At 43.6% G+C, this 22,096-nt stretch overlaps 2 protein-coding genes across 12 annotated transcripts in view; one reads left to right on the top strand and one right to left on the bottom strand.

Annotated features, from left to right (window-relative positions):
- BRD1 (bromodomain containing 1) overlaps positions 1-12,836 on the bottom strand; it is a 72,538-nt gene extending 59,702 nt beyond the window's left edge. For 2 of the 8 annotated variants that reach the window (XR_004409774.2, XM_033011428.2), the window contains exon 1: positions 8,115-12,836. The gene's annotated coding sequence lies outside the window, so the exon portion shown is untranslated. Of the gene's footprint in view, positions 1-560; positions 788-8,114 lie in introns of those variants that run through there. The other 6 variants (XM_033011423.2, XM_033011422.2, XM_033011421.2 and 3 more) reach the window with 6 other exon arrangements.
- A 68-nt stretch (positions 12,837-12,904) lies between these two features.
- Positions 12,905-22,096, top strand: part of ZBED4 (zinc finger BED-type containing 4) — a 30,657-nt gene continuing 21,465 nt past the window's right edge. The window contains exons 1-2 of one of the 4 annotated variants that reach the window (XM_042792923.1): positions 12,905-13,085; positions 18,945-19,022. The gene's annotated coding sequence lies outside the window, so the exon portion shown is untranslated. Of the gene's footprint in view, positions 13,086-13,875; positions 13,992-18,944; positions 19,023-22,096 lie in introns of those variants that run through there. The other 3 variants (XM_042792925.1, XM_042792924.1, XM_033011474.2) reach the window with 3 other exon arrangements.

The raw sequence follows: 22,096 nt of genomic DNA, 5'->3' as shown, positions 1-22,096 counted from the left end.
GTTTCTCAAAAATTATTCTTTTTGCAAATGTCCTATAAATATTCATGATGAAGACCAGACTTCGGCATAACAAATTCATGACTGGCCCTTGTTTTGCTTTTTCTAGGTAATTATCATATATCTTTCTTCCCTCCTGTCCTGCAGTATCCTATAGATGCACAGGAATGAAGACCATGGATTTAAGCTTGAAAAAATAAAGAACTAAGTTCCCTTTCAATATTAACAAAGACACCACACTAACAGCAAAATGAACCACTTAGCGTATTTCTGTTAGCACTTTTCTGCCTCTTACAACTCAAAGACTGCAGGAGATAAAACTGGAAAGTTAACCACAGCTTTCCTCCCTTGAAATTATATCAACTGCTTAGGAAGAAAGTCAGCACCAGACGCTTTCCTTGCCACGACAAGAGTACATGAAGACTGCTGTTTTTGTGGAATGTATGGTATGAGGCAAAAAAATACTTTTTATCGCTGCGCAGGATAGCTAAAACCGACAGAAAAAGTATTATAACGTACAATTTTTGATTGCTAAGTCCTTTTACAATCTCTGTCCTAGCTACCTTCCTCCTCTTCAAACAAATGGCCTTTGGTCCCTGGATCCCCTGCTCAATGGAAACGAGAATTCCATTCTCAATGGGCACTTTCATGCAGACCATTAAAAAGAGAAAGACACAGGAATGCTCTTTGGTCCTAGACAATGAGGGAGGATAAGCAAACAGTGATTACACGCACACGGGGCTGACACCACCCACAACTTCAGCTGCGGAGCAGGAGCAATCCCCTCAGGGGAAGGCGGAGAACTGGCGCTCACGGAGCCCACCGAACCGGCTCGGGATCACCAGGGCCGCTCCCCCCCCCGGGACCCACGCAGCCACCCCGGCTACCGGCGCGGCCCCGCCGCCCCGCGCCGGGGCCTGCCCACGCCCACGGCCCCGCCCTCGCCGGTCCTGCGCGAACGCTTCCTGCCCACGCCCAGGGAGCCTCCAGCGCGCACACACCCCTCCGCGCCGATGGTTCCTGCCCGGCCCCGGCATTCCCCCCTCCCGGCCCCCGGGAGGATGGTTCCTGCCCAGGCCCATCATCTCCAGCCCTTCCCAACAGTCACCTCCCTCCCCTCCGCGAAAATACTCGGCCCACAAATATGGCGGCTGACAAAACAGCTCGAGCGGCGCCCTCCCCCAGACCGCCGCGCTCGGCTCCCCCCCGCGCAGCCTCCGCGCCCGCCCGCCTCGCCCCCGGCCGCTTCTCCTCTCAGCGCCCTCCCCCGCCGCCGTGCCCAGCTCGCCCTGCCCTTCCCCCGCTCAAACACCACCACCCCCCCCCTCCAAAACCACCACCAACCCCGCCGGTCTCCGTCTAGCCGCGGCGGGACCCGCCGGCTCCCGGCCCCGCAGCTCCCCCCCACACCCGCCGGTCCCCCGGCTTCACTCACGCTGTGGGAGCCGCCAAAGCGCGGCTGACAGACCTCCCGCTCCGCCTCTGCGGCCGACGCTGCGGCCGGTTTAATGGCGGAGGTCCCGCCGGTGCTGCCGCCTGGTCCCGCGTCCGGCAGCCGCGGGCGGGCGAGCGGGCGCTGCGAGGGCCGCGCTGCCGGCGGCGGCGGCGGGGACCCGGCGCTGGGTGCGGGGCTGCTGCTGCAGCCGGGCGCGGCGCATTCGTGAGGCGCGGCCGCGGGTCGCCGTCCGGCTGCGGGCTCGGCGCTCGGCTCCCGGGGCTGAGCAGCTCCCCTCCCCCCTCGGCACAAACAATGCGGCTTCACCACAGCGCTGCGCCGACGGGGGGGGAGGAGAGGAGAGGGAGGCAGGGAGGGAGGGAAGGGACGTGAGGGCGCCAGGCACCGCCCAGACCCGCCGCCGCCGCCGCGGGGCGGGGCCTGCGCGCCGCCTCTCCCCCGGCACCAGGCGCCCCGGCGGGCGGGGCGGGGCGGGGCCGGGCCGCGCCTCAGGGGCGAGGGCGGGAACGCGGTTCCGGCCGCCTCTTTCCCGCCCGGGCCCGGCAGCAGCCAGACCCCCGCGCCTGCCCTCAGCGAGCGGCTTGCAACGCCCCAGCGCGCGGTGGACGGAAAGAGGTGGGGAGGGGGGGGCGGGCCGCAGCGGGTTACAAAACCCAGGCTCGAAACGACAAGCGAGTGGTAGTTATTATTTCTTCGGGGAAAGTCCAAGCTCGAGGTTCGTACGCAGAAAATTTGCTTTGGAAGTTTGCTCTTGCGTGGTCTGCGGGTCAGGCTGCTGCTTGTAAATTACCTGATAACAGCCTTACATTTTGACAAAGCAAAAGCAAGTTATTTCTGGCTCTCCCTGCGAAGGACACCCTTTGTTACGTATTATTTTTAGACAGCCATTACAGCCCTCTCCGAGATCTGGAGGATTTTACTGCAATATATTTCTGTGAGTCAGCTGCACCCACGTGCTTAACAACTTTTAGCTAGCCCAGCCCGAGACAAACACTTGCCTTTGCCGATCGTAGAGAACAAGTCCTGCATGTAATGAAAGGCAAACGGTCAAGAGTAGACATGATCCTCTTTGGTGATAACAGATGAGCATACACTGAGTAAATCTTTCTTCAAAAGAACTTACCAATTCATTTTTATGTTTTCTCTAGTGCTACTGTGTTTGCTCGCCTCAAACAGCAGTTGGTCCTATCATAAATTTATGACTAGAAAATCAGAAATAAATACACGTCATTACTTGTAGAATATAAATTAAGGTCCAGAGAGCTTAAGTAACTTGACTAATGAAATCCTGTAGAATTGGCAAAGTACTTTCCAATTAATTTTTCCCTGTATCAGGGACCATCCAGAACCCTGATCTCTTAAAAATACAGAAGCTATTATAACAGCTAACATTTGTGCAGTGCACTCAGAGTAGAAATAGATCTTTAGGATCAGATAGGCCCAGTAACTTAAATTTCCAATGTTAACAAAAAAAAAACAAAACCAAACCAAACAAAAAAAACACACACAAAAAAAAAAAAACACACAAAACAAAACACAAACCCAAAAGATTGTATTATCTGTAGAGGCCATCTGGTTATTTGAGTACTTGCCTGTGAGGAATTATTCTCCTGTTATATCACTTAAGTGATCCCACCATCAGTCTCAGAAGTCTTACAACATGCTGATTTAAGTTAATGTTGTTGCACTGGAATTCAGCTTCTAATAGAAAGGTATTAAAGAGGGTGCAGCAAACTCAATATATACATTAGTGAGCAAAGTATAAAAATTACTAGAAATTATGCTGTCAAGAAGCTAATAATAACCAAATATAATTTATGATAGAAAACACATTGGTTTATCTTTCAAGTGATAATCCATGTGTATCTGCCCTGCAGCTGTACAAATGCTTTCTAACGGGAGACAAGTTTTCCACAGAGAACATGCTGGTGTTCATATTCTCACGTCTGATGCCCAAGTAAGTCTGGCACTTTTCCAGGTTTTTTTTTCCCTGCCAGGTAGACTACAGCATTCCTTAGCTGGACGTCCCTTCAGTAATGCAGTGTTCCTTATTGGTATTTGCATCATTTAACCATCTTTTTGTAGTTGAAATGCTTTATTCTCTCTAGTAAGCTCTACTTACATGACTTCTTAAGACTCCTGTTCCAGCTCTGCCTAGCCTGAGCATAGGGCACATTTGGTAAAAACACTCCATCCATAAGGTGTAAAGTCTTAAACTTCACACGGATGAGAACAGGAAGCGGCAGTTCCAAAATGATTTCATTAAAAAGACAGCAGCAGCATTGATTCCCACAACCTATTGACCGAGGACGCATAGCGCAGCCTGAATCAATCACAACAGTGTGCTATGCTGCCAGAACCTGATCTCCTAACAGATTCTCCTAACAGCTTCTAATCACAGTAGCCTAATACCGAAAGGCCTCCCTGCTCCGCAGAGTCTCTAAAGAATTTTCATAGAACTGCTGAGCTTAATTTCCTGGTTCTCATACTGGAGACAGTGTCTCCACCTCAAATTTCTAATATGCTGGCAGGCATCATCAGTGTTGTAGATCCTCCCAATTACTCTCAGTAAGAAAGTATGAGGAGTTTTCGCTGTGGACTGTCCAGGCTCTGGCACAGAATGCCCATCATTTGTGGATTACAGCACTTCAGAGCAACAGCAAAAAGATCAGGGCAGGCTCAACACACAGTTCAGTATTAGGAGTCTTACACCTTCAAATCATTTTTCACTCACCTTATAACAGGCTACCAGATCAGGACCATCAACCCCTCCATGTTAAATATTAGTATACGAGTCCACATTGTTTCAAAATGCAACGGTATGTAGCATTGTCCAGGGCATTTGACCAGTCCTCAGCACATGCTTCTGTAATCTCAAAGATCTGTTTCCTTGGCCTTTTCCATCTCATAAGGGAGACTTCGTGCCTCGAAATAGTATGCTTTCTACTTTTGGACAAAGAGGAAACAATTCTACTGGGATACTGCACAATTTCAGGAAAAAAATAGCTGGCCCTCTGAACCACAGTTTGATAGCAACAGGACCCTCACCACCTTTTTTGGCACTTGCTCAACATGTGCACAGGCCTTCAGTCTCAGTCCATCAGAATCTACATACCCCTACTTGGCTGCATCAAGTTTTTATTCAAGCTGCCACTGCTGACACCCTGCATGGAAGACTTGCACAGAAGGGGTATCTTCTGCCTACCAGCTTTCACCTGCACCAGTTATCCAATTCTCAAAAGAAACACTTTAGGAAGTAATGATCATGAAAACAAACACAGATGCTATTTATCTGCTTTGACATCCTCCCCTCTTTTCTTGCAGAATCAAACTTCGCAAGACACATTTCTACATTGCTCAAGGGTATCACGTACATGGTGTCGCCTTCATTTTACAGATTAATAAAGATCAACTCAGACTTGCTGCAACATTTAAATATTGGCAGTGGTGCTGATCTTCCCTGGATGGAACTCTGTGTAGCTCCCCTGGTATGAACACCTGGCTGCTGAACGGACAAGCAAGAGGCAGAGCCCACTCCACACATTCTTTAGAACCTGCCAGAATCTTTCCATTTCAGGAAAGGTTTTGGACTGCTGTAACATGCATCCGTGGGTCTTCTTCCTATCACAGTGACAAATCTGCCTAATCTTGCTAAGTGACGTGATGCCTCTGTATGATGCCTCAAGCCAATTTACCCCCTATAAAGTTTTGAAGTCTCACTTCCCACTATATGATTTACACTTTCAGACTCATCTATGCATGATTAATATTCCCCTCCAGAATACCACCTCATAAGATACAACATTACCACAGTTCTCTCATCCTGCAAAGGGCTGCTTTCTGATCTCACTTACCTCATCAGTCACAGTATATGGCACTGGTAAAGTACTTGCGAGCATGACCATGCAAGGCTGGTTGTTCTTGAAAGAAAGGTTGTTCCCAAACCTCACAGAAGCCAGAACAGCATGCACTGTGGAAAAGTTGCTTCAACCCTATCAAAAGACATGTTACAGCAGTGTGCTGACAAACAAAACCACAATTCTCTATCTTTGGTCTGCAAGGTAGCGTAGTATCCCTCCACCTCTTCTGGCTGATCTTTGCAAACTACTATATTTAAAGACCAATCCACGTATCACTGATCCATCTCCTAGTTATCATTGATACACTGGCAGAAAGACTGACTTCTTCATACTAGACTGAGTGGGATATACGGTCCAAAGTCCTAGATGACCATTTCAGAACAGGGATCAACCTTTTGGCTTCAAATATGGAATAAAAGTGTTAGCCCTTTTTAACACTCCATGTTTACTGAATATCTACCTTGTTCTCTGGTCAAGAATTGTCTGCCTTTTCCTTTTCAACCTTCTGGTCCTGAAGTTTTAGCCATATTATAACAAGAGGGTGAGTTAAGATGAGGTAATATTGGTGTTCATGAATGTTTACCAAATGCTAAGGAATCAAAGATTTTTGCTTCTTATGGACTCACCAACTCTTAGTTCCTGAACATAACATCTTTCTCATGCACAGAATCAAAGTGGTTCTCTATTTATAAAATTGGTAAGATGACCCTTTAGAACAGTTCGTGTCGATCTAAACAAATGGTCTTCATTGAAACATGAGTTTTAAAAAAGACCGGAGGCTAAGTCAATGCCTTTTACGGTACTGATAAAAACAGAGCCCTTTTATCATCAGAGCTCCACCAGAACTCAAGCTACATCAGTGTGCTTGTTAAGAAACACCTCTGTGAGTTGCATCTGTGAAGCAGTCCTATGGAATGTTATCTACAGATAATACTTAAAGATCATTTGACAGAGTGGTCCTTTAAGCTGTACAGATGCTATGCAAAGGCCCTTACCCCATTTCCATTTAAGCATTTGCAGGAACTACTGTTTGGAGTCACCTACTGCAAGAAGGGGTATGTAGACTGTCACTTGCAGACAGAAAGATATGTTAAGCACTTCACAGATACACAAGTGACAGGGAAACCTACTTCCTGCCTTACTTATCCTCCCACTCTCTAGCCTGAATCCCTTAACATCATGTACCTTTGGGATTTTGCAGTTATAAGACACTCTCTACCATACATGCACAAAACTGCTGCATGATGGAAGGCTGAGCTTGAGCTCACCCCTATGTGCATTGCAAACATTAAAAAAGAAAAAAAATCTTCAATATTACAATATACATGAGAGCATATGTAAACTACACTTCAGCAAAACAAAACATCCTCAAATTACAAAATGCTGCAGCAAAATCACAAAGCTTGCCCATCTACTCACCTGTAGATCTTCCAAATAGCAAAACTACTATCTACTGGAGACTATTTTATCAAGCACAAACCTATGGAGCAGAGTTATTTGTATTCTTATGTATAATGATATTGCTGTTCACAAAAGAGCAGACAGAGCCATAAACAAGAGAATAGTATTCCCCTTCTCCCTCGTCATTGCCTCTTTGGCATTAATTATTCAATTCCTAGTGTTTGCAGTTTGGTACGTTTATTATGTTCTGCATAGCAACTCCACTTGCAAAGGTTTTCATGAGAAGCTATTCCCAATTACAAGTCACCGATTTTCTGTTTAGCTCCCAGAACTGCCTCCCTGCATGATCAGATGAAAATGACTGCCAGCACAAGGGAGGCAGCAGGAAAGTAAATCCAGGGTTTGGGAGTGTCCCCTCCAGCAACCCTGGTCATGTGCTTAGCTGACAGAAGAAGCTGCATGTTTAGAATTGAAGCGTCTGTCAATTCACATCAATTAACTGACTGAGCCAAGTTATGGGCAAAGACAAAATGTCACTGGTAATGAGTAGGAATCAAAAAGCAAAATAATAATTGCTATGTGAGAAGTTTTTAAAACATCATACTTGCATAGTAAAGAATTACAAGCCACTGTGGCTAAACAATTTATGTTGGATATTGACTTTTTTTTTTTCCCCAAGACATGCTGAGGAACCCACACTAGCAGATAAAGACATAATTTGTAGACAGTTAATGCAACAAAAAACCCCCATGTATCTGAACTGAAAATTTTTGTCAAAGGCAGCCACAGCAAAGGGAAAACAAAGTGCTCTCCACACAAATATCTGATACACAACATATTTCTCAAATCAAGCATTCCAGTACTTCAATTTCTCCCTGTGGTTGTTCTCATCAGGTTGGGATTTCAGAAGATACTTTTAGCATGAACTCGAGTAACTGCTTAAGCCAGCATACCCCATGTAAACAATATTACTGCAAGCACATTATTACTCTCTCTGATAACCCCTTCCTACTCCCTGATCCTTTCCTCTACACTGGAAACAATCATCTACACTGCCTTCATCCAAGCAAAGAAAAGTTACTCACTGCCTTAAAGTTTCATAATATATAAAGTTTATTTTATTTATTAAATCCTTTAGAGTGACTTCTCTATTCTCAATTCCTTGCTGTCAGTATCAAAACTTGCAAGTGTAATATGTGATGAAGTATAAACTCTGAGTGAAGTTGTTTTCATAGTTAGGTCACTCACAAATGTGTATCTCCAAGAAACAATCTACAATGTTTACAATGAGTTAATACTTCAGCCTTTGTATAATTAAGTTAAAATTCAATCAGCAAAGAGCCACAAATCCAGTCTTAATTACTTTACTACCTGTTCCTCATTCATTCTAGAGGACAAACCTGGTCTGCAGATGATTAAGACGGTGTGCAATGGAGGAAGCTTCGCTGTTAGAATCCCTAGTCATTTACTGCAGAAGAAATCCCAAAATAGATGGGCTCATTCAGAATTAAAACCTTGTGCCTTCCTTTACGTGGCGAAGGACTATAAAGCAAGGTAACATCAAAATCTGGTGAGGAAAAATAAAGTGAAAAACTAAGTCAGAAGCAAGAGTCAATACACGATATCCACAAAAATAACCAACAAACAAAAGAATCAGACATGGCTCATAGCTTCCTCTGTTCAGAGAAACCCAACTCGTATGTATTATTTAACAAATAGTAATGAAACCTACACAAGTTTTCTTTGTTTTGTCTCAGACATATTTACCACCTTGGCCAGTGCCTGGTGCTGGATAATAAAGAGATCTTCCAACCTCACACATCTATAAACCAGTTCTGATATATAACATAGTGCAGACAGAACCTCAATAGGCTCAAAAAATGCAAGAATAGGAACTTCAAACTGAGCACTTCAGAAGGACGTGTTCCAGCACCATCCTTGCTCCACATAAAGGGTAAGTATGAATAAATTCTGTGAACATGCGTATGCTCAAGTCAAAAATCACTGATGTACACCTCTGATGTGCTATAAATTCAGAATGATAAAGAGATTAGACAGTTGTGTTTGTAACAAATGAGATTGTTAATATAAAAGCACAAAGGCATCATGGCTTTGTCAGTGAATGCTGCTTAAAGTTGCTCACAACTATTGTGTAATTGCTCATTCTTTATTTCCTGAGCACCCATCTTGATACCTTGGATCTGACAAGTGGAGCCAAGTGCCCTCTGAAGTTAATGGGTTATGTATGCTAAATATATAAAAGCACTCTCCTATGTTAAGTGTTCTTAGAAATTGTGTCCTTGTGATATTAACTTGGACATCCAAATTTAGTATTTCTGACCTCTATTTTAAGGTTTTGATCATTAAGTTGACATATGGTCCTGGAAGAGGCTAGAGCCAATACAAGAAGGAAAAGAAATCATTTTATTAAATATGGTAACTCAGTCCATGCAAAAGGCAGCAATTCTTTGTGTTTGACTTAAGAACTACTATTTCTTGATACAGTTTCTGTCTTCGTGATTTCATATGGAAAATGCATCACCGATGCACAAGTTGCTAGAAGTGAAGCCAAAGGTTTGAGTGATTCAGTAAGGAAAATAGGCTTATCGGAGCAGGTTTGGAGATAAATACATTAACTGCCCACTTCTGCTAAAACAAGGTAACAGTAGCAAAATGGTTAATACTCCCAACAGTGGTATTATCAATATGCCATTATAACATTTAATGTTTCCAGTTATACAAATTGAGAAAGACAGAACTACATAAACTTATCACTGAATTATCAATTTTTACTATCAAGAAAGAAATTGATAGAAGGAAGCAAAAGATTAAGATAAACAGGTTAAGATGAATAGCTGAGTGACTAGAGACTCTGGGAATACAGAACACAAAGCTGTCTGCAGCAACTGAACATCTACAATTGTCTAGTAACACAGAACATAACATTGACAGAGAAATGGGTATGTTTAAGGTGTATTTTAAATTGTCACAGTAGGAAGGGATACAAGGATTTAATCTAGTTTACAACTGGTTTTAGGCTCTTGTTATAGCCTCCCTGGGAGCCTTCTGAGTTCAACGTGCACGCCAGTAATGAGTATGACAGAGAGCTGGTTACTTACGGTTACTGCAGTGACATTTCCTTCTTCTCTGAACCTGTAACACCTATTCTCCAGACAACCCAAACGGTTTATTTGGGAGCATGCTCTCTCAGCTCTCCTATATTCTACAAAACAAAACAGGGAGCCAGGTACTTGCAGTTTGCTCCAGGGACTGGTGTAAGAAATTACTTCTTTATAACCATTTAATATCAGATCACTTTTAATTCATGCCAGGTTCAGTTAAACGTGCAAATAAAGATGTTTATTCACAATATCTGAAACAGATAACACGTTTATAAAGGCATAAATGGGGAAAACAAAGAAAAAAAAATACCCTTCTGAAGTTAAATATTTAAGAAAAGTTTTGGTTTCTTCCTGTCAAGATGCCTTTCACAGACTGTACTAATATCCATCTTGCCAAACACCTATGTCCTTTCACATACTTGCACCTCAGACCGCAGAATTTATGGCAAATCTGTACCTTTAGACTATCATTACACCAGGGCAGCTACATTCACCACAAGCTGGCAGTCTGGAGCCTTCTCTAGGAATTGCAGTTCCTTACTCCTTCCTTTGCCTGTCATCAGATCACCATCATCTCTTTGTTTTAGTCTTCATGTTACTTGTTTGTTTGTGAGAAGACTTTCTGGCCGAAGCTTTGCTCAGATTTTGAATACCTACTTTCTGAAGTTTCAGGTGCATTTCTGTAAAACAGAAAGAATTTATAGCTATTGCACTCCATCTGTGATACAGATCTGTGGGTTATATACTGAATCACTGATCGGTTTACAAGCCACTCAGAAGATAATTTAAAGAAATAATCAACTTTCACTAACATTCAAGGAAGTTTTCAGAATAGTACGCATGAAAAAATAAAGAAGTACAGAGAGGTGCATACAGAAAGAGCTATATGCAGTGGGAGAGCACAAAGTGAATTTGCAGTCTTTTTTAATGAACTGTAAAATTTTCAACTACAAACTGTGAAATGCTTCAAAGTTGTAGCTGTTAGGAGAAAAAAAGGCAGTTAATAAAGCCACGTATTCTAATATTATTAGGCTTTCCATGGGGTGGTAAGTCTAACTATGTAATTCCAAGTAAAATTCAACATAACTGTTACAATTTTATAGTTCTTTAAGATATGTTTATAAGAGGATATATTTATTATTATTATTATTGCATGTTAAATAATCAACATAGTTTCCTGTAAACAGACTGATGATAGAAGGCTCTTAATTAAGCTCTCACTCCTCTATTGCTGAGTCTAGTTGGTAGATCTGGCCAAGACCAAACTTCTTTTTTAAGTAGTTGTATTTATATAAACACACTTTGTAACAGTGGAAACTGGGCAAGTCAAAGTAACTTCACCTCAAATCACTTTGGCCACAGTTACTCAATTGTCTATAGCAGCAGTTCAACTGTATCAGTAAAAACACACTGTAAATTAAGAAGATCCAATATTGAAAAAGAAGAGCTGCCAGCACACAATATAATAGCTATTTCTTTGGGATTTCGAGTAGCATATGAATATAAAAAAAAAAAAAAAAACAAACCTACAACAATAACAAACACACACAAAAAAAATTGCAAGACAAAACAAACAAAAAAAACCCAAAACAGCTTGACATGAGATTTCCAAAGGAAGCATTAACTGTAACAGATCATTTATGTTGACTGGCACCATCCATTTAGAAGACCCCACAAGTACTACAGAAGTACAAACACAGAAATACCACAGAAGAATGTTCAAAAGCTCCACTACTTCAAATCAAGAAATGATCATGTGATTTATTCATATACTGCCATATATCTACCAAAACATTTTTTTACCTGAATCTGTTCAATTTAAAGATATCAAGGAAAAAGAAAAATCTAATAACTGGTGAAAACAACTCAGATCAAAAACCAAATACTTACTTAAGCACTATTTCTCTCTATATACACTGTCTTAATCTAAAACTTAGCATTTCTTCCAAACCAGTGTTGTTAATGTTTTTCTCCTGCTTCTACTCCCGAAGGTAAGATCCAAGTTATTATGAGCAGTGACACTGAAGCCAAAGAATTAGAAATCTGTGACTGCCACTGTTAATTTGATAACAGATGGCAGTCATCTCAGCAGATCAAATCTTTACCCACCTCTCTGCTGATGTGACATACATTAAAAAAAAAAAAAAAAATGAAAACAAACAATCCTGCTTCACTTCCCACCCCACCCGAAAAACCTGGATCACTCAGCCCACTTGACAACCTTGAGTAATCTTGCTCAATCAGAGAAGACAACCACCAACCCACAAATGAATACCAAAACTGGAGAAGCTTTACCCAGAAAAATTCCAGGATGTCAATCATATAGCAAGCCACTGCTTCGCTGAACGGATGCAACACATACCCTCCATTCCACCGCAGCTTTCCCTGTGATGGCTACAGAAATCGTATTGAAGTGTGATGTGAATTGCCCCTCCCGAGGCAGACAGGGGCTGCAAGTACGGCAAAACAGAGCCCAACTTCAGTGCGCGTTAGACCCCAAACACATATCAAGGTGTTTTTTTTTTCAAATGCGAATACACATAACGAAGATGAAATTCCTGGAAAGGTGAGGGCTGTGTTCAGAGCAGCAGCGTTGCCCGCGCTCCGGCGGAGCGATGCCCGTGAAGGCCTCTCCTCGCGGGGTTGGGCCGGAGGAAGCCGCGGCCCCGCCAGCAGCCCGCTGCGAGCACGCCGCCCGCCAGACGCTGCCCCGCTCGCCAGCCCCCGCGACGAGACCGGGAACGGCGAGGCCCTGCCGCTCCCCCGAGGCCTGCGGGCGCCGCAGGAGCCCCCACAGCCGGCAGCGCCCCATCCCCGCCGCAGGATGAGGCGGGCGGGAGGCGAGCGACCGCCGCGCGGGAGGCTCGCGTCTCACCCCGGCCCCACCGCGGGGGCGGCGCAGCAGAACACCCGGCTCCCCGCCGCCGCCGCCGCCGCCCCGATCCGGACGCGGAGCCGCCGCCTAGTCCCCGTCTCGACCTCTGGGGCGGCCATTTTGCGCCCCCCCCCCCCCCGCCGTGACATATTGCGCGTCGTGCGTGGCCCCGCCCACCCTCCCGCGCCTGCGCAGCGCGCCCCGTGGCGACCCAGCCGGGGCAGCCTGCTCAGCGCCGCGGCGGCGGCGGCGGCCGGAGACAAAGCGCCCGGCTAATGAATGGGACGGTCCCGCCCGGCCCTTCCTTTTAACTCTTTCGGGCCCGGCCGGGCGGCGACGACCTTCGGCTTCCCCTGCGGTGGCCGCCCGGGGAGGTGAGTGGCACCGTTCTAGCACCGGGAGGGGGCCGGGCAGGGCGGTCCGGCTCCCCCTCCGCCGGCCCCTGCCGCCCCTTCCCTCTCCTCTCCCGCCCCCCCCCCCCCCTCCCCGCAACCGCCACCGGGTTTTGCCTCAGCAGCGCCGGTGCCTGCGCGGCCGGGACCCCGCGTCCGGGGCCCGACAGAGCCCCGTCCCGCCTGGGAGCGCCCGCAGGACAGCGCCGCCAGGCCGGGGAGGGGGCGTGCGGCGGCGGCGGGGCGGCGCAGGAAGCCGGGGACTAGGCCCGCGGTGCTGGCTCCATTGTCTGCGAGGCCCCGGGAGGGGGCCCGGGCGGCCCGGCGGGGGGGGAGGTGGTTCGCCGGTACCCGGGGGGCTCGGCGCTGGCCCGCACCGCCCGGCAGGCTCTGCCGTCCCCTGCCCGGGGAGGGGTGCCCGCCGAGCCGCCGGCCGCGCCCCGAGCCCGCCCGGCATTGTGCGCGGGCCGGGCCGGGCCGGTGGGACCCGCCGGGGCTCCTCTCCCGCTCACACCTGGCGGGGCCGCGCCGGCGGAGGGAGCGGGGACCATGTGGCCGCTGCCATCCCGAGCTAAGATGGCCTGGGCAGCCCCGAGAGGGGCGGAGAGCCCGCCGCCCCCCGCGGCGAGCGGCCGCGGCTCCGCGCAGAGCGCGCGGTGCGGGCCGGGGCTGCGCGGGGACCGGCGGGCGGGCTCCGCGGGCGCAGGCTGGCACAGTCGGACGCTGGGGCCGAAAAGCCCCAGGAATCCGAAAAAGCGCTTCCCTCCGAGAACGCGGGGCGCCAGGGGGGCAGGCGCCCGCCGGCGGCTTCGTAAACACCGCATCCCGTCCTGCGTGGGGTGAAGTTCCCAGCCCCGTTCCTCTTGGGCAGAGTCGCTCAGGAGACGGGTATGTGGAAGGACTGCAGAATTTAACTTTCGTACGCTGCTGCTCTCGTTTTCTCCTGGGGACGTGGTAATTTTGCTTACAAATGTCTTCCGTAACTTCTAGAGCTACACTGAGACGGCTGCTCAGTCAGTCTTAAATGCTTACTGGATTTCAGGGGGGGTCTGATACACTTAAAAGTTGTCTGCTGCATGTGCATCCTACTAAAAGTGTAAAAACATGTATTAATGTAGTGAAAGCTAAAAGTCCTCTTCTGCATTAATGGTGATTCTAATTATCATTGATAAGTTTAGTAGTGTTTGGCTTTACAGTGTACAAAAAAAGTCCTTTTTCCCTAATCCTTTCTCCCTGGTGCTTATGTGTTAGAAGCAGCTGTGTTCTGTTTCTGGGGGGTATCACTGAGAGATTTCAATAATTTAGCATGATCTGTCATGCTATGCCAAGCAGATAAAGTCTTTCAGGCCCCCATAACAAACACATACTTCTCAGGCTTTCCTTATGTGTTGTCTCTATGGCCCACTCTGTGTGTGTATGTGTTGTGCTTTTCAAGAGAGTGAGCACAGTTCTGTTCTTCTAAAGGTTATCTTCATTAATGCAGCATTTCACTTAAAGCACAGATGTGCACCCTTGAGAGGATGTTCGTGAAGTACATGCTGGGGGTAGTGAAGTCTGGAAGACTTTATCAACTATGCCCAAGATACCACGCTGGTACTAGAAAGCCTATATTTGTACAAATGCTAGGCAGGGGCATTCTAGTTATTATTTACTATAGAGATTGGGCTGGTGGAGAAAAAAATCTTACATCTCTTCATTGTACATTAAAAGCAGCAGAGATTTTTTTGTGGACTCTTTAGAAATTTGAGTGTTATCTGCTAGGTCTAAGGCCAACAGGCAAGGTGATGGAAGTTTTTATATGGTTAGATGTCTATCTACTTTGGTACTGAAAGTGTTGGTAGTATCTTCCAACTTTAACAGATATTGCAGAATTTTATTCCATAGAAGATCTTCAGAGCAGACAAATATAAGAATGGGTTGAGAATACGTACAGTGAAAATAAAATGAAATATCTAAGCTAAACATCTCTGAGAAAAATTTTTTAAACGTTTGTACTTTTGGATAACTGTAAACCAGTTTCTGTTACTCTATATAAAGCAAAATTGTGACAGGTACACATGATAATGTGGAAGGCAAAATAGAATCACAGTGGAATGTTAGACAGGTGACAAGATTAAAGCAATGCTTACTGTCTTTCTGTTGCCTTGTCTCCTGTGGCCTCTCTCTGTGTTTGGTGTTTCCCCCTATTCTGGCTCATTTTAAACCTAGACTGCAAATGACCTGAGCAAGAATTGTGTTTGCAGAACAGCTAGTGTCATGGGGTCACAGGTGGCTAGTTCAGAGGGGGGTCTATTTCAGTACACATAATACATCACTAAGGCTTATAACAGGCCCTTTGGAAATACAGAGGGACAACTGAATTTCACTCGTTTATTTAAAATTGTCTATCCATGTAAAGTAGAATATCCTCCTATCAAAGATTCTTAAGAACTAGGTATTACAGAAGAAAGTCCTGGCAAACTCTTAGGTTGTAGGGTATAGTTGCTGGTTTATGTGGCCTTTGAGCCTGTTGTATCCTTTTTTCCTCCCTTTATTCTTGGAATTTGTTCTCTTCTAATTTTTAGAATCCTAAATACAGTAACTTCTTGGAGATTTTTCTGTGGCTCTGAGAAAGTTTGAATTAAGGAATGCAGATGATGTATCTCCCAACACCTTGCTGCATTTTACCACCATTCACAGGGAAGAGTCTGTGTGTAACGATTTTGTAAATCCTGTCTTTTGAGGCTTGCTTTTAATTTGCAGGAGCTCTCATCTTCAAAACAAGCATATTATGCTATGGGGTTGCCACTGTAATGTACAGTTAAAATAATCTGCTTTATGCAAATGGGTGTGATGATACATGCATATTAGCTTAGGTTTAGCCAGAAAACAGTATTATAGATAGTTTAGTTGGGGATTTTGCACAGCCTAGGCCATAGTGTTTAACTCGTCATCATGACTGACAGTTTTTCCTTGTGAAGGGACAATCTAGGTGCTTCAGTAATATAGACATAAATTAATGGAACTTACATAACGTCATCTGTTCTAGTGTACACTTTCAAAACAGGCTTCACAAAAAGGTGTTCTCTTGCATATGGCAGATGTGCATTGTTTTCTGTATAACTTTGTTTATTTTGCATTTGCTACCGGAATCATCAATATCTGTCAGTTCACAACTATGGGATTGATCGATTTCAACAAGTTAGTGAAAGAAATGGGTAGTTTCTGTGATCTAAAGATGACTTTCAAGTGAAGTCGAGTTGAAAGCTCACACAACAAGTAGTAGGAACAACTGAAGCGTTTGTTTGTTCCCCAAAGTAGAGGAACTTCTATCCTAAATTAGTGCGATACATAGTTTAATCATAATAGTATTGTTCTCTTTGGGTTTTAGTGGATTTTTTTTTTTTGTGCTGAGACAGCATAAAATGATGGTCTGGTAAAACATCAACAAGGGTGTAGCTTGGTTTCGAAGATTCTTATTTTCAGTCAAGTGTGATAATTCAGAACAAATTGTGACTTTTTTAATATTGAACAACATATTGGAAAGTGATGTATCAGTCTTTCCTACAACCTGTGTAAGACTGGTTTTCAGTGGTGTTGATGTAAGAAATATTATGATATTGCCACAATCTATATTTAAACTTGCAACCTGTGTGCTCTGTTTAGCTATTACTGCATGCTTGCCTTCCTTCCAGCCATCACCTCTTACCCTTCCCCCTCTGTTTTGTAAGGGCATGTAGGGTTGGTTGGATGATACCTCTTTGAAGGTTTAGGGGGCTACTAGTTCACTGTTATAGCTGTCTGAAAGCTTGTTGGATTTGGGGGGGGGGGGGGTGGGTTTGAGTCATGTCTGCAAGTTTGCAGTCACTCGTGTCATACAGATGTATTTTTCCTTTGTTGTATTAGAGTAATCTTTGCACTGAGTGCTCAGATTTCTTGCACATTTAATACAAAAGCCAGTTCTGGATTTCAGTAGTCAATAGCTTGACAAATATGGCTGAAAATAGGCTTGATTTAACAGCTGTGACATATTTAAGCAATACTGTTTTGCAATTCTTTACAAAATGTATGAAAAAAGGTATTTAAAATTTGCCTCATATGACTGCAATCAAATAATTTCTACCAATTTTGCCCCAAATAGGTTTCCTTAATAAGCATTTCAATATCTGCTTACCTGTTGCTGTAACTCTGTATGCTGTTTTCTGAACCAGTGTTTGCCTCTGAAGAAAATAAGCTTGGATCCACCTAAAATTACTTTTTCTTTGTTATTCTCATTAAAATAAACAATCGGGAAAACCCAAACATTAATTTGAATTTAATGAAATGTTTGGCCTGCCTTGAAACTATTTTATAGTCATCTTTAACAAATGATAGAGTGGGAAAATGGGAATGGAAGGGTTGTGGGGTTTTGCTGTTGTTTTTTAAAGACATTGGGGAGGTTAAAGATGCAGTATGTGTACTCTGTCTTGCCTGTAGTCTGATGGCTCTGGCACTTGCAAGGAATGTGGGAGAGCCAGGTTCACTTCCCTGCTTTGCCTGAGGAGCTGAATCCACATCTCTGAGTTCCCTAACTGCTCCTGCTGAGCACCCTGCCTCAGGTGGGTCTCTGTCTCCTTGGCTGACACCCTCCTCTTTGTATACATTATTTAAATATTCACTGTAGTAGGGACAGCTGAAGTGTCTCATCTTAACAGTCAAATTAGCCAGCCGTACAGCTCTGGAGATATTTTCACTTGCTTAAGAGGGAGTCTAGAAGTATTTTTAAGTGAAAATGTCAGTAAAAGAAATTACATGTAATTCATTCTGTAATGCACAGTAGGCCAGCGGTCAGGACTTTCTACCCTCTGAGAGGTGTTCTTCTCAAGGGGAAAAAAAAAAAAAAGTGTGTGTGTGTATACCTGTGCATGTGTATATCTGTCTCTCTCTCAATCACCATCTCGCTGTCTGAATAAGAGCAGTAAGCACTGACTGGTGGGGAGAATGCTTTGCTGATATAACCCCTGTTGATGTTTGATCCACATGGAGTTTAGAAAAGAGGACAAAGCACCATCCTGACCACTAAGCATTACAGAGTCCAGCATTTTCTGCATTCGGGTTTGGAGTCAAAGTTTACTTTCTGGATTTTCTAAGATGGCAAAAAGATTTCTTGGTTGCTTGTTTGTTTTTGTTTTTTTTTTTTTTTAGTGTGCCGGGGCCTGTGTACAATGACACTCATGTCAGTGGGACTAAAGTTGCAAACTCCAAAAGTATGACCTGCAGTAGACTGTTTTGGTCTGTTTTGTTGCTAAGTCAAAATATTGGACTTAATGTACTCCACTTGCAATCATTCCTTTCTCATACATGGGGAATGATAATCTTGTGTTGATCCTATGCTATTGCATGTTGATTAATACATATGTTAGGTGAAGTGTGTAAGCAGTGTGTTTAGCTCATGAAGAGTGTAACAAGCTGCCAGGTGAATCCTGTTGGGCATTGAAAGGTATCGGCAAGATCCTTTGAAATCTTTCAGGTACTGTAGACTTGTTTTCATTCATCATGAGATGTAGTCATCAGAACGCATAAAAAAAATGGAGCAGCACCAAGACAAGTACAAAAATTTGACTTTTAAATCTCCTTAGTACTCATCTTGGGGAGGTGGTATTTTGATTTTCTGCTTTAGAGCTCTAGAGTTGAAAATACCTGATTTTTCTTGACAATTATGAGGACTAGGAATTTTGAAAAAAGGAGAGAGCTAGTCATGCAAGTGCACCTCCTGGAACTGTCACCTAAAGAGAAGCTTGAAACACCTCATGACTTGCCAATGTGACAGTTAACTTGACTAAAAAAATTTATTAAGAGGAATTACTTTTTTCTTTTCCTTAGATACAATCTTCATCATTAAGTTTGAGTAGCAAGTATTTAACCTCAAATGAAGCAGCCTGCATGCAGTGGAACAGATGTGTAAGTTTGGGGTGTTTTTTTACTTTGTTTTTGTTTTTCTCAATAAACTAGTGGGCAGTTTGTTTGTTTTGGGGTTTGTATTGTTGTTGTTATTAAAGTAAGCCAATGGATGAAGGTAATGAATAATTGTATGCCTGTGCATTGACTTGTATGGATAATAACCTAGCAGAAGGTTTTTATGAGTGCCTAAGACATAAAAATCACATTTGGAAGCATGGATATCTTTACAGTGTTACAGTAATAGTAACTAGTTTATGATTTGTGGGGTACCTCTTACTCTGTAGTAACAGCTGGCAAATATATATCCTTACCCTGCAGTCTGCCTCTTAAAAAGGGGGAAGTAACTTCCATGCTACATTCAACCTACGCTTGTCTTATTCAGATTTTCATGTCCTCATTGATAAAGTAAATTTTAATATCTTCCAGGGTTTTTGTCTGAAACATTTTTTTTTTCTTTATCTATTTAGTTTGAGTACAGATTTTTCAGAAGCCTGAGATTCCTGACTAAAATGCAGTAGAAAAATATTGTTCATATACAGATCAGCATTTATAAGTAGATTAACAATAAATGTTATTCTTATATAGTGTTTTGGAGCTTTTTGTTTATTTTTTTCTCCCCCTGCCCCAAATAAAATAGTTCAACTTTTAAGCTGCTTGTGTTATCGGTTAACATGCATATTAGCAACAGATGGACAAATGTTTAAGATAGGTAAAATGTTGAGCTAGGAAGTCGTGGTGGGGTCCTAGAATTGTAGAATAGTTTGGGTTGGAAGGGACCTTTAAAGGGCATTTAGTCCAACCCCAGTGCCATGGGCAGGGACATCTTCAACTAGATCAGGTTGCTCAAAGCCCCGTCCAACCTGACCTGATTTTTTCAGGGACGGAGCATCTACCTACCTCTCTGGGCAACCTGTCCCAGTGTTTCACCAACCGCATAATAGAAAAAGTGTATTCCTTCTATCTAGTCTGAATCTACCCTCTTTTAGTTTAAAACCATTACCCCTTGTCCTGTCACAACAGGCCCTACTGAAAAGACTGTCCCCAGTCTGTCCGACCTTTCCTGTAGCCCCCTTTGAGTAATGGGAGGCAGCAGTAAGGTCTCCTTGGAGCCTTCTCTTCTCCAGGTTGAACAACCCCAACTCTCTCAGCCTTTACTCATAAGACATTGGCCTCTGTAGAAAAAGAAAAATAAAAACACGAATCAGATTAATTTCTTGAAGGAAAGTTTTCCTAGGTGACACATACAGAAGGTGTGGGGGATTTTATTACATACTAAATCTGCTTGTGGATCTTTCTTCATCAGTCTAAGCAAAAATGAACTGCTAGTGCTTTCCAAGTCCGTAGCAAAGCCAAAGAACAAGAAAGAGTAGTTGTTGTTGGCAGCAGCATTTTGAGTCAATTCTAGACCACTGTAAAGAAATCTGATAAAATAGACAATCTTGCTTTTACCAGAATAGCCAAAAGTTCACTCTTGTGAATTTAATGCTGAATGCTAATAGACTCATGTCAGGGTTACTCTGTTTTGTACTGTTTCATGACATGGTGTCAAGCACTGTAGCATTTCATAGTTCTACCTAAAGTGCCTTTCTAATGTGGCTCTCAAGGTTAAAAGCCTTCAGTGAAAATATCTGCTTTAGTACTACCTTTCCACTGAAAATGAGTATATGGTCTTAGTATCTTCAAGAACTACTTCTTGAATTAAAATCCCAGATGAAGTAGCTGTTGACTGCAAATTCAGTTGTTCAGATAGATAATAAAATCTGTAAGTATCTTAAAGAAATTAAATGCAAACACGAGTTCCAACAGAAAAGTGTATGCATTTTATTACCTGTGTTTTGTCATATTCGTGTACGTCATTGAAATTAAGGTAAACACTCAGGGATAGAATTTAGATAATTCTGGTCAGCCTAAAAAAATGCATTTATAGAACATATTTTGAGTTCCTTGTGACAATTTTTTTTTCTTTAACTATTCTGTTAAGGTTTTATAGAACACAGTCATTTTTTACATGTTTATTTTTGGAAAAACAAAATGTGAGAAATATATCAAATATATAATCTTTTAAGTGATTTCATACTACTTCCTGCTGGGGTATTTTTTCCTTCATGGTAGTTGAAGACTGACTTTTTTTTTCCTCCATATTTCAGTGTATCAGTGTGCAATATGTGATGTATTCACCAATACAAATTGCACCATGCAGTGTATTATGAGCAAGTAATTGCATACTAGCTCCTGGAGTTGAGTAGTGCAGCCCATAGAGCTAGCATTTTGCAAATGTTCCTTCTGTCCATGATGCTTTCTTCATCTGTGATTAAGAAGGCTCTCTTTTGGTAGAATCGATACTTACATAGAGCTGGAGTTTCCCGAGAACAGAGATAGGAATATTCTGCTGCCCAGATATTATCTTTTCTGTTAAAATTTTAAGTTTCAGTAGGATGAAAATGTCATAGGTCTACATCCTTTAGCATCCACTGTAAGAGTTAGTCTTCTACTGAATATGCTATGCAGTCGCTTTTAAGTGAAGTTTAGATCATTGAAGAAAATCTGGTTCCTGATTAAAGGGATCTAGTAGTGTTAGATGTCCTGTGAGGAGGTGGGAGAGGAAAGAGCAATATGTAAACTGTTGCCTGTTTATAGCTCCCACCCAACTACTGGCTCCCAGCCACTCAGAACTTTTCTTATTTAAGATTTGGGACCACAAATCCTTGCTAAAGTGTGGCATAGATAATGGCAATCATATACTTTCCATTTTTAATCTGTGGTTCCCCTTTCTTCTGCATTAAAGGTGGGATCATGATATGCTAATAACTGTGGGAGCATATCTACAGACAGGGAAAGAAAAAAAAAAACACAAAGCACTAAACCAGAAGACACAGGGTAATACTCATTAAATGAGAGGTTTTCACTTGTTCCAACTTGCATTAGTAGCCTCTGGAATAGTAGGAAGAGTGGGTCAGTTTTCAGGGAGCCAAACAATGTGCAGACCGTTGCTCTTGTCAGCACTGAGAAACAGGAGAAATTGAGGTTTCATTCTTCTTTTTCTTTCCTAGTAATTTTAAGTTGTCTTCTGTGGC

Source organism: Tyto alba, unplaced genomic scaffold, assembly GCF_018691265.1.
Source record: "Tyto alba isolate M040663 unplaced genomic scaffold, T.alba_DEE_v4.0 Super-Scaffold_2, whole genome shotgun sequence".
Taxonomy (NCBI): domain Eukaryota; kingdom Metazoa; phylum Chordata; class Aves; order Strigiformes; family Tytonidae; genus Tyto; species Tyto alba.
The sequence above is the reverse complement of the archived record's forward strand: the minus strand, read 5'-3'. Positions and strand labels throughout refer to the sequence as shown.